Source organism: Sinocyclocheilus anshuiensis, unplaced genomic scaffold (assembly GCF_001515605.1).
Source record: "Sinocyclocheilus anshuiensis isolate Anshui unplaced genomic scaffold, SAMN03320099.WGS_v1.1 scaffold1453, whole genome shotgun sequence".
Classification (NCBI taxonomy): domain Eukaryota; kingdom Metazoa; phylum Chordata; class Actinopteri; order Cypriniformes; family Cyprinidae; genus Sinocyclocheilus; species Sinocyclocheilus anshuiensis.
Window position 1 is genome coordinate 1293587 of NW_015549558.1, and position 13052 is coordinate 1306638.

Sequence of the window (13052 nt, forward strand, 5' to 3'; positions counted from 1 at the left end):
GCCTTCCGGAAGTAGATGCAATTAGGAATCATTGGTTAAGATTTATTTACAACAGAACAGCACAACCCAGATGTTCAAATTTGTGCAACACATTTTATGGACGCCATGCACAAAGGCTATTTCTAAAAAAAAAAAATTGGGTCAATTCCGACTTTAAGACAATCTGGCACTTCTGAATCAGCGACTGTAAGTATGTTTTGTTATTGGTTTAAGTATTTGCTATTGACTGTTCAAATGCTGTTTTAACGCGTCGTGTGTGTGTGTGAGGGGAACAGGGTCACATCACAGGATAAATATACATATATTTCTAAATAAATACTACTGTTAGACATGTGCCATCTGAAATAAAGCAGAAGAAAAACAGAGACACTTTGACTTAAATACAGATGACACTTTGACTGTTAGTTTGATTATATGGAGATAACTGGACTGTAAGTATTACACTACTCACTTGATACCACGGTTGTAATTTGTAACTTGTAATGGAGTAATTTTGTAAGATATTGTATTGTCATTCATGCATCTTGGTGAATGCCAAATTTATATTATTTATAATTTGATGTGCAGATTTACTTAATATGAACTTGTGCTTGCTTTCTGGTTGCAATAAAAAAATGAGTGTACACACCTCAGGACGTTTCACTTTTTCTTTCTTTCTTTTTTAATCTTCATTGAAGTCCTTTATTCGGTACATATCGCATTTAATTTGTATCAGAACTGCAAATCCATTGCTCATCCTATTATTTCTTTCCACATTTTTAAAATAAAAAGCAAGTCATCAAAATATGAAACAACACAAATTAAAGTCTGGGAATTATATAGTGACCAAAAACACAAGGTAATGTGAAAAATCCTTTAGATATTAAAATCATTGCCAAATAGCCATAATGAAATAAATGGTAATGTTATAATAAACTGTTATCACACCAGAGAATACAATGCCATGTCATAATGTTTCAATCTGCGTTCTAGGAAAAAACTCTAAAGTTGCTTAGGAAAGAAGATAAAGGTTGAAAACACGTGACGACAACCTGACATCAGAAATAATAAAGCTGCACTCACGCCCTGTCGAAATTACCGAAGGTTCAAGATGACAACACTTGACGAGTTCTCGGTGGGACTCGGAATTATGCATTTCTATGGCAACACTATCAACTCCTAAACAGTAGCGCTAGAAATGAACGCAGCAGAATCTCGTTGAGTACTGCGAAACTTGGCCAATGTTTTTTCTTTGTAGAGGAGCTAAAGCCACGCCTACTTGTCAAAAAGTATAAGAGACAGAAAAACTAACGGGCAATTATTTTCCTCGATAACTGAACGATGGCCAACAACAACGGGAATATACTGGATAATCGCACCGATGAGAACATAGCCTGCGTGACGGAAAATGACGACACTCAGTCGGTATGATATAACATTTTTATTCTTTGTAAACATCAGAGGGTTTGTTTGATGGTGCCAATAACAGTAACTTAAAGCGCGTCGGCATCGAAAAACTGTAAAAGATGTCGGAACACCTCTAAAAAGAGTTGAACAATAAGATATGCTCATTTTGCTGGTGACTTTTAAATATGCTGTTCAAAAGTTTGGGATCAGTAAGATTTGTAATGTTTTTTTTTTTTAAAGAAGTCTCTTCTGCTAATCAAGGCTGCATTTATTTGATCTGAAATACAGAAAAATCTGTAATACTGTGAAATATTATTGCAATTTAAAATAATGGTTTTATATTTTAATATAGCCTACTTTAAAATATAATTTATTGCTGTGATCAAAGCTGAATTTTCAGCATCATTACTCCAGTCCTCAGTGTCACATGATCCTTCAGAAATCATTCTAATATGCTGATTTAATATCAATATTGGCAAGAGTTTTGCTGCTTCATATTTTTTTGTAACCTGTGATAATTCTTTCAGGATTCTTTGATGAATAAAACGTTAAAAAGAACATAATTTATTCAAAATAGAAATCTTTTGTAACAATATACACTACTGTTCAAAAGTTTGGGGTCAGTCTTTTTTTTTCTTTCTTTTTTGAAAGAAATGAATGCTTTAATTCAACAAGGATGTGTTAAATTGATAAAAAGTAATAATAATCTATTCTAATATTTAATATATTCTAATATATTGTTAGAAAAGATTTCTATTTTAAATAAACACTGTTCTTTTTAACTTTATTCATCAAATAATCCTAATAACAGGTTCCAAAAAATATTAAGCAGCAAAACTGTTTACAACATTGATAATAAATCAGCATATTAGAATGATTTCTGAAGGATCATGTGGCAATGAAGATTGGAGTGATGGCTGATGAAAATTCAGCTTTGCATCACAGAAATAAATTATATTTTAAAGTATATTAAAATAGAAAACCAGTATTTTAAATGGTAATAATATTGTACAGTATTACTGTATTTTATGTATTTTTGGCGAAATAAATGCAGCCATAATGATCAGAAGAGACTTTTTTAAAACACATTAAAAATCTTACTGATCCCAAACTTTTGAACAGCAGTGTACATATTTATATTTTTAATTTCAAGAGACGTGCTTTATTAAAATTCAACATTTTCCGTGTTGAAATAACACTATTCACAAAATCATTCACATGAGGCATACATGTTGATCTTGTGCAGAAAACTCCTGGCATCCTTTTATCCAGGAAACTCTGCTATGCAGTTGGAGGAATGCCTTATCAAATGACTGGAACCGCCAAGGGCTTTTTCATGCAGATCTTTTTATTGGATGTTGTGAAGGTGTGTATATATGAATAAAAGATGTGGTTTTTAGCAGCTGCCAGTAATGAATACCATATATACCATATATCCTCTGTACAAATTCAGTTTCACAGTGGCCTGTTTACACACAATTGTGTAAATGTGCCACATTATATTATGTGCATGATGCTCCATCCTCAACACTTCCTCACTTTGCATGTCATGTTTGCATGCCATGTTCATCAGTGTCACATGATCCTTCAGAAATCATTCTAATATGCTGATTTAATATCAATATTGGCAAGAGTTTTGCTGCTTCATATTTTTTTGTAACCTGTGATAATTCTTTCAGGATTCTTTGATGAATAAAACGTTAAAAAGAACATAATTTATTCAAAATAGAAATCTTTTGTAACAATATACACTACTGTTCAAAAGTTTGGGGTCAGTCTTTTTTTTTCTTTCTTTTTTGAAAGAAATGAATGCTTTAATTCAACAAGGATGTGTTAAATTGATAAAAAGTAATAATAATCTATTCTAATATTTAATATATTCTAATATATTGTTAGAAAAGATTTCTATTTTAAATAAACACTGTTCTTTTTAACTTTATTCATCAAATAATCCTAATAACAGGTTCCAAAAAATATTAAGCAGCAAAACTGTTTACAACATTGATAATAAATCAGCATATTAGAATGATTTCTGAAGGATCATGTGGCAATGAAGATTGGAGTGATGGCTGATGAAAATTCAGCTTTGCATCACAGAAATAAATTATATTTTAAAGTATATTAAAATAGAAAACCAGTATTTTAAATGGTAATAATATTGTACAGTATTACTGTATTTTATGTATTTTTGGCGAAATAAATGCAGCCATAATGATCAGAAGAGACTTTTTTAAAACACATTAAAAATCTTACTGATCCCAAACTTTTGAACAGCAGTGTACATATTTATATTTTTAATTTCAAGAGACGTGCTTTATTAAAATTCAACATTTTCCGTGTTGAAATAACACTATTCACAAAATCATTCACATGAGGCATACATGTTGATCTTGTGCAGAAAACTCCTGGCATCCTTTTATCCAGGAAACTCTGCTATGCAGTTGGAGGAATGCCTTATCAAATGACTGGAACCGCCAAGGGCTTTTTCATGCAGATCTTTTTATTGGATGTTGTGAAGGTGTGTATATATGAATAAAAGATGTGGTTTTTAGCAGCTGCCAGTAATGAATACCATATATACCATATATCCTCTGTACAAATTCAGTTTCACAGTGGCCTGTTTACACACAATTGTGTAAATGTGCCACATTATATTATGTGCATGATGCTCCATCCTCAACACTTCCTCACTTTGCATGTCATGTTTGCATGCCATGTTCAACACTACTACAACTCTAAACTGTTAGCACAGGAAGTATGTTAAAGGGAATATGAAAGATCTTGAGAAAGTTCATATATTAATATACTTTAACAGCATGGTAGAACATTGTGTAACTGCATTTTATACTACAAAAGAAATTATGTTACAAAAATGGTGCACAGTAAGTATGTTAGAAGAGATTTTCTTCTATCCTTATGTTTGCTATAGATGGGAGCTTTCTCTGCATCCATCATTCTCTTCCTTGGTCGAGCTTGGGATGCCATTTCGGATCCTCTGATTGGATATGCCGTGAGCAAGAGTGGCCGGACCAGAATTGGCAAACTTATTCCTTGGTGAGTGTACTGGTTAATGTCAGAATGGGTGTGAAGCACTTCCTCCAATCTCATTTAAATATTTCACAGCTGGACCACAGGTTGCTTACATGTGTATTACAAATGTTGAGCATATAAATAGTAATAGATGGTGTACACTTTCAAAGACATTTTTTAATATGCCGATTGTTCATCATGTGCCGCTCTGCTTATCCACGCTCTTTACGTAGGATTGTGTTCACAATGCCACTTGGGGTCCTATCATACGTTATGCTCTGGTATACCCCACTGGACACCATGTCCCCTGCCTTCAGTTTCGGCTGGTACTTCACATGGTGCTGTCTGTTTGACACCTTCATGAGTGTAAGCCCAATATTATCTGCCTATAGTTTTCTGTTGTTTTACACATTCAGCGTTAAGGATGTTCAGCAGTTAAGGACATTTCCTGCATAGGGGGAAGACTAAATGTAAATTAGTTTTGAATTGCAAACAAATATACAGTGACACTATAGTTTCCACCTCTTTCCTGTGAAGTACTCATGGTGAGTAAATTTAGTACTCACCACAGCAGTTTTCAAACAGCTGTGTTTGCTTATATAATGTGTTATATGATTCATGACTCCAAAACATTTAATTCTCTGTCTGTCTCATTCAGTGCTACCATGTGCCATATTCTTCCCTAAACATGTTTCTGGGGGGGGAATGAGAAGGATCGAGACTCAGCCACTGGTTACAGTAAGAAAATAGTCTTAAATGGCAATCATTGTGGTCCAAGCACCAATAGTAGATGATTGGATTGTGGCAAGCTGATAGAATTGCAATATATCTTTCTAAATGTTAATGCAAAGTCAACTATCTTAAATCTCCAATTATACTGTATGTTAGGGTTCGATGAAACAGCTTACAGAAACACATGTCAGTTTCAAAAGAGATAACTGACTTCAAAACGAAAATCAGAAAATATTCAGCCATTGGCAATGGGATTTCTTGTAAAAGGATTTCTTGCCCTGTGACTCTCTAGTGTACAACATTAGCATTATAGCATTCATTCTGTCATTCACAGTCACAAATAAATGACTGATCTAATTGCTAATCTAATAGCCCCATAGCATCAGAAATTAATGAGATTTGGCATGTTACATCCAAATATACTGTTGTCCATGTACATTCACAAGAAATAGGCCAATTAGATATTATGGGCCACATAAAAAAAAATAAAAAAAAACCTATATATATATATATATCAGCCAATATCTGCTAAACGATTAAATTAATTATAAATCTGTTAATGAACTTGATTGAACTTATTGCCAGGAGCACCTTAAGATAGAGTAGGCTATAGAAATGTTATGTGAAGCAGACAAGAGTCCTAAGAGGAGGGGGGCAGAAAACTTTGAACTTTGAAACTTTCTTCATTGCTTAGAGCCCTGACAATCATTACTGTTACAGTCAGATCCTCTACAATCTTTTTCTATCAAGCACCGATCTAAGAACAGGTCAAAATCTCAAAATATTCTAAATTCAAATGATCATTTGTGTATAAGTAACACCATTCATGTGTGCCATTCATAACTGAATTGATGGATACCTTTTATAGTCCTCCTGAATTTGAATTTAATTTGAATTGAGATTGCAAAAGGAAGAATCACTATTCAAATTTTCATAAGGAAGTTGAATTAAAATGAATTGGAATTCTACGGAATTCCTGAGAGGCCATGGATTATTATTTTTCTTTCTTGTTTTCTCGTAATCACGACTTCATCTTGTGATCTCGACATAAAAAGTTGTTTTCTTGTGATCACGACTTTATTATCAGAATCAGAAAGAGCTTTATTGCCAAGTATGTTTGCACATACAAGGAATTTGTTATCGTGTCACAAGCTTCCAGCACACGGAGACAACAATAACACACAGATAATAAAAATGAGATGTGAATAAAATACACATGCATAAATATAAACCACAAAAAAAGAATAAATTGTATGTACAGGTGTGCTATAGATGGAATAGGAATAGAATAAAATAAGTTGTAGGGATGTACTATGGTTTAGGGTGATAAATAAGTATAAGGTTATTACACATACTGTACTATAATTGCACAATGGGAGAACATTAACTGTTCATGAGGTAGATTGCCTGGGGAAAGAAACTGTTCTTGTGCCTGGCTGTCCTGGTATTCGGTGCTCTGTAACGCCGACCAGATGGCAAAAGTTCAAAAAGGAGATGGCTTGGATGTGATGGATCCAGAGTGATTTTCTGAGCCCTTTTCCTCACTCTGGATGTATACAGTTCTTGGAGGGTAGGCAGGGGGGCACCAATAATCCTGTCAGCAGTCCGAACCGTATTATCTCGTGATCTCAACATAACGAAAGTTGTTTTCTCATTATCATGACTTTATTTTCTCGTGATCTTGAGATAACGAAAGTTGGTTTCTTGTTATCACGACTTAATTTTTTTCTGATCTCGACATAACAAAAGTTGTTCTCTAAGTTACACAACAGCGCCAACAGGTGGCAGTAGGAACCTGAATATAGGCTAACTGATGGGGTGTTATACTGTATATCCACCTTACTGTATGCGTTTGGGACAGAATAAGGACCTTCTTCGTGATCGCTATAATTTGTGCAGTATTGTTCATTACTAACATTTAATTAATGATTATTTTGTGTAGGCTATCTGTTATTGTTAAGTTACTTTAGTATTTTCTACATTTCTTTGTAGGAAACCACACACACACACACACACACACACACACACACACACACACTCTCTCTCTCTCTCACACACACACACACACACACATAAACACTCTTTTCAAACAGCATCCCAAGCTTGTAACGCACATGATATCAGTCAGCATATCCTACATGACTAATAAAAATCACAAACAAATTATATATAATTTTATTTCAAATAAAAGGAAAATAAAGTTGAATCCAAACAGCTCTAAAATATATTAGAATAGTTCTCTACATCCTTCTGAAGGCAGCCTGTGATTGCGGTGTTGCTTTGACCATTTAACAAAATGTTTAGCATACTGTCTCTGGAAAAAAATTAACAGTGATTGATTAGCTTATATTTATTTGTTGTAGACGTTATTGCTAAGCGAAGCAAAATTTGCTGAAATATCCACAACATACAGTATAAGAGAGCATGGTTTATCTGTCGATCAGATGCGTGTCAAAGTTGCGTTCGTTACTATAGCAGCAGTAAACGCATTGTGTTTTAAAAATCAAACAATCATTGTAAAAAAAAACTACTTTTGTTATGTTGAGACAAATAGTCTTTGGTTGAGATCACGAGAAAATTAAGTCGTGATCACAAGAAAACAAGAAAGAAAAATAATCATAATCCATAGCCTCTTAGGACTTCCGTAGAATTCAAATTCACTCAGAAAAAAAGCAAATAAAAAAGAAAAACTATGAATGTTGGTTCGTCATAGTCTTCGAAAGTTTTGAAAAAAAGTTTAAAAAGTTTTGACATTTGAAGGTTTATATTCCTTACAGACAGAGAGAACAACAGCTAGCTAGATAGATCATACTTCCTCTCGTCATCCTTTTTTATTATTATTTGTAAGCAGGATACATTGGAAATAGAGAGCAGAAACTTATATAGTGAAGTGACGTGATGTGGTCAAGTATGGTGACCCATGCTCTGAATTAGTGCTCTGCATTTATCCCATCCAACGTGCACACACACAGCAGTGAACGCACACACCGTGAACACACACCCGGAGCAGTGGGCAGCCATTTTTTGCTGCGGCGCTCGGAGAGCAGTTGGGGGTTCGGTGCCTTGCTCAAGGGCACCTCAGTCGTGGTATTGAAGGTGGGAGAGAGTGCTGTACATTCACTCCCCCCACCTACAATCCCTGCCGGTACGAGACTCGAACCCGCAACCTTTGGGTTACGAGTCCGACTCTCTAACCATTAGGCCACGACTTCCCCCTATATAGGATATAAAAAAAGAACTTTGTTCTCTCTCACGATACAGGAATGGGCATGGAAGTGTTCGCTACACTGGCGGGAGCTGCCATTCAGGGTCAGATAGTGGGGGTGCACCATGCCAAGAGGACACACGTCTGCAGTTTACAGAATGGCACGGAAGGGCCTTCTGGGAACCACACAGACTCACTGGATGACATATCTGACACTCTACAAAATACAGTGAGGCACAGAGAACATCCTATTCCCATTGTGTCAAGCACATATGGATAGTGGAATTTGTTATAAGTTATTGCTTGTGAAATGGCCACACATATTGACTGTGAACTATCAAGGCAACTGTTTTTCCTAAATTCATTATTTAGTCATGTGTAGAGGATAAGATACTTCCTTGTTTTGAGCATATGTAGGCCGTTTCTCTGGAACTGTTGTACCAGAGAATGTAGTGCCTCCAGATTTAAATATCATAAATATCATACTTTAAATATGACATTAGAATACTGTGTCTTAACTCAGCAACTAAGTATAGTCTGTTATATTTCCAGAAACAGGAATTAGACTCTTTAGACTAAGTATTTTAAGATCAACGTTGTTCTTCCCAGTTTTCTCATTTCATAAGTTTTGATGTTGCACAGTGTCTGAATATCCACTACAAAAGGTTCAAAAGGTTGGTGTGTCATGGTTTAGCCAATGAAGATGACGAAGGTAATTCAAAATAATAGTTAAGTTTATTAAACAAAGTAAATCAGAATACCTCAGAGAGCAAACGCAATGTAACAGCGTGTATTACACAAACATCACCAGACAAAGAACTGATAGAAACTGAAGGCTTAAGTGGAGTGGAGCTGATGAAGGTGAATGATGGCAGGTGTGGATGATAGAGCAGTGTGGGCAGATGGGAGCCAGGAGGGATCATGGGAAATGTAGTGTAGAGGTGACAAACTAGATCATGACTGAATCCAATAGAAATACAAACAATAAACATAACCAAAGACTCAGACTATGACATGGGGTCAGAAAGATTTTTAAATGTTTTTGAAAGAAGTCTCTTATCCTTGCTAAGGTTGTATTTATTTGGTAAAAAATACAGTAGAAACAGTAATATTGTGACATATTATTAAAATTTTCCATTTTTATATATTTTAAAATGTAATTTATTCCTGTGATGGCAAAGCTGAATTTTCAGCATCATTACTCCAGTCTTCAGTGTCACATGATCCGTCAGAAATCATTCTAATATGCTCAAGAAATAATATTATTTGTTGCTCTAGAAACATTTCTTATTATGATCAGTGTTGGAAACAGTTGTGATGTTTCATATTTTTGTGGAAACAGTAATATATTGTTTCAGGGTTCTTTATTTGAAATACAATACTCTTGTAACATTTAAAATGTCTCTGCTCTCACTTTTGATCGATTGAATGCATCCTTGCTGAATAAAAATATTAACTTAAAAAAAACGGTAACGGTAGTGCCATTTGTCTTTTAATTTCTACAGAGAAGAGCCTATTTGACTGGAGCATTAGTATTGGGAATGTACTTTCTGTGCTGCCTCGTGCTTTTTCTTGGAGTGAAGGAGCAGTTAGGTAGGTCCAAATGAGTTAACATGAGTTAAAATATCAGATAAGTTGTGTTTACCATATGTTCTTGCAGCCTTCACTAAGAGTACCACATCAATTTTGAAACACATACACTGTAAAACCAAACTGTGAAATGAATGAAATGAAATGAGTTTATTTCACTCAAACAATAATGAAAGTTCATTGGACTTAATTGAAAAAAGTTCTGTGAACTCAACATTTCTTGTAGTAAGCTGAGCTTAAAATTATTGAGTTTTCTAGTTTCCCGCATGCTTTGCATCAGACAATATAAGGAAAATAATTGTTGAAATTAAGTGTTATTTTGTGTGTTTTTGCACAAGTTTAGCATGGGGAGACATAAGTTAGTATATAATGTTGTATTATGTTAGGATTTACAGAGGTTTCTGTTATGTTGGTTTTGTAGTGTTACTGTTGTAGTGAAGAGTAGAGCCTGTGGTTAGGCTGAGGATGGACAGCAAAACTTTAAGACTATTTATACTGCATGTTATTTGACTATTTACATGCAAGTGTATAGTGGGAGTCTTTTTGATAGCTATATTAGCACATGCTAGTGTGCTGTTGCAGTGACTAGACTGATATAATGACTTGCATGTGTCTACATCTCATTTTAGCCCCTCTGAGTAAACTGGACCGAATAAGTGTCCCCTATCTAACTGGAATGAAGATGGTGGTGAGACACACTCCATATGTGTGGCTTGTATTCGGCTTCCTTTTTGCTTCACTTGCCTTCCAGGTCAGAAGTTTTCTGTTTAAATTATGAATGAATTTTGAAGTGCTTGTGGTTGATATCAAAATACCAAAAGTGCCCTGTCTGTTACGTATTATGGTTTTGATAGCCATAGTTATAGAGACAACAAATGGATTTTATTAAGTATGACAGAAGTCATAATGATAAGAATATTTGTTTCAGATGTTTCAAGGAAATTTTGCCCTCTTCTGCACTCACGCAGCAAATATGGGAGCATATTTCCAGCATCTTGTTCTCATAATATTGGTGAGGGATTTATTATTTCTAATTATTATTATATGAAAGTATTATTATTATTATTTTATTATATGAAATACTACAATGAGCTAGTTTACAAAATCTGACATGTAAAGAAAAAAAAGTCAGGTTCATTTGTTCATATTAAATATTTTTACTTGACCTATTAATTAAGATGTTACAACATGAAGCAAATTAAATCATGCAAAATAAATTATAAAATGTATATTATATTAAATCACAGTATTAAAATGTTTTTGAATTGTCTTAGATTTATCTTACAAATTACTTCTAAAATTATACAGGTTTAACGATTAATTTTTAATTATGTAGCATGGTATGTTTTTCATGGTAATTTAATTCTTTCTGCTCTTGTACAGACATCAGCTACAATATCCATCCCAATGTGGCAGACAATACTGGTCAAAAAAGGCAAGAAGACCACCATATTCATCGGCCTATCAGTGAGCACCACTCTTTGTTATTGGTTGTTTAATGGTTGCACAAAAATGGAATTGGAGTGCTGTAACAAATATATCTGTAGGGGATTTACAGTTAAACTCAAGGACCATGTATGATGAATGAAGACCAGGAGTCAGAGATGAAATCAATTGAAGAAAAATTTACTGAAGAAAAGAGTTTGCAGTTTCATCAGCAGAAGTCAGCTTCAATACTCGCGAGGAGTTCGTAGGCCGCTCTGCATTCATTCTCAATACAGAAGTACTCTAACAAAAGGTCATTAACTACGTCATTACTTAGGTAAAAATTATTCTGATTGGTCAAATCGTAGAAAAACAAAACAATTTTTTTAAAGAACGTTTGAACGATTCTCGATTTTTACGATTTTTAACTAGTCAACTTGAAAATGTAACTACAACATGATTCAAGTAAAGTTTTCTTTATTAGCCCTCTAGTTCTAAATTTCTATTCCAAGTGCACCACACATGAAGTTGTCAACATGATGTAAATGTTGAACAAATCACTTGTTAAATATCTTTGCAAAAAAGATGCATAAACTACAGCTACATATTGTACAAACTTGTCTTATACATATTATGTGTTCAGAAATAATACAAGGAAAATGCTTTTAAAAAAATCTCAAAAGTCAAGGTAATTCATATTCAAAATGACTGAAGACATCAGTAGACTATTATTAACTATAAATGTTCTGTAAAAACAATGAACAGACGCTTCCAGCCTGTCACCATGATGCAAACATGAAATATCATACATACAGTAGTAGTTGTTTACAGGTTTTTTATTAGATTACGCTGCTTTTCCATTGTTTTTTTCTATGTAAACATGGATGCATTTGACTGTTGTGCTCGCATCTCTTGCAGCGTCTCATGCATGAAACGGCATTCTAAAAATGTGGCGCTCAAGTTAAAAGAAGTTCAACTCCCATCTTCCAGCATTTTTTAGGGTTAGGGTGATTTCTCGATTTATAAAAAATTAAATTGTGGCAAAACATTAAATTCGAATTAATGGATAAAATCTGAAAAATCGCCCAGCCCTACTTCTAAGGTTATTTAGGTGACAAGCGTTTAGAGTTCACACGCAACGCGCTGCTCCCGAGACGTATGTCTGCCATCCTTGTGTCAAGATCTGCATATGAGTTCTCCCTCCTGGGTGCTGTCCTTAATCCGGCACAGACTGATACCAACACACATACAGAGAGAAACCCTTATCTACTTCAAGGTCGAGTAGTTAGACTCTTACTCTTATCAGGTACTGATCCCAAAACACAGACAATTAGTGCAGTTTCTCAGAGAGAGAAAAGGAGAGAAGGTCAGACCATATTCAGCTTTATTCTTTAATATACAGTCTTAGAAAACAACCTAAATGTTCTGAGTACACGTTGGTCACATAGACAAGAGGCCCTGCTGCCTTCTATGATATAGGTAGATACCTTTAACCTGAGAGGAGTAAATTGTTAACATATGGAAAAGCTTCTCACGAACAAGAAAAACACATTCTAATAGCATAGTTCATCTTAGTGACTATTAAGAGTATATGGTAGATCATAACTTTATTCAATCAATTAAAACATAAGAGGTTAAATACTGATTAATAATTTGATTAATAACCACTACAAAAAATATTATA

At 34.3% G+C, this 13052-nt stretch overlaps 1 pseudogene; it reads left to right on the top strand.

Moving 5' to 3' along the window:
• The first annotated feature begins 1320 nt into the window (after positions 1-1320).
• LOC107656997 (sodium-dependent lysophosphatidylcholine symporter 1-like) overlaps positions 1321-13052 on the top strand; it is a 16938-nt pseudogene continuing 5206 nt past the window's right edge.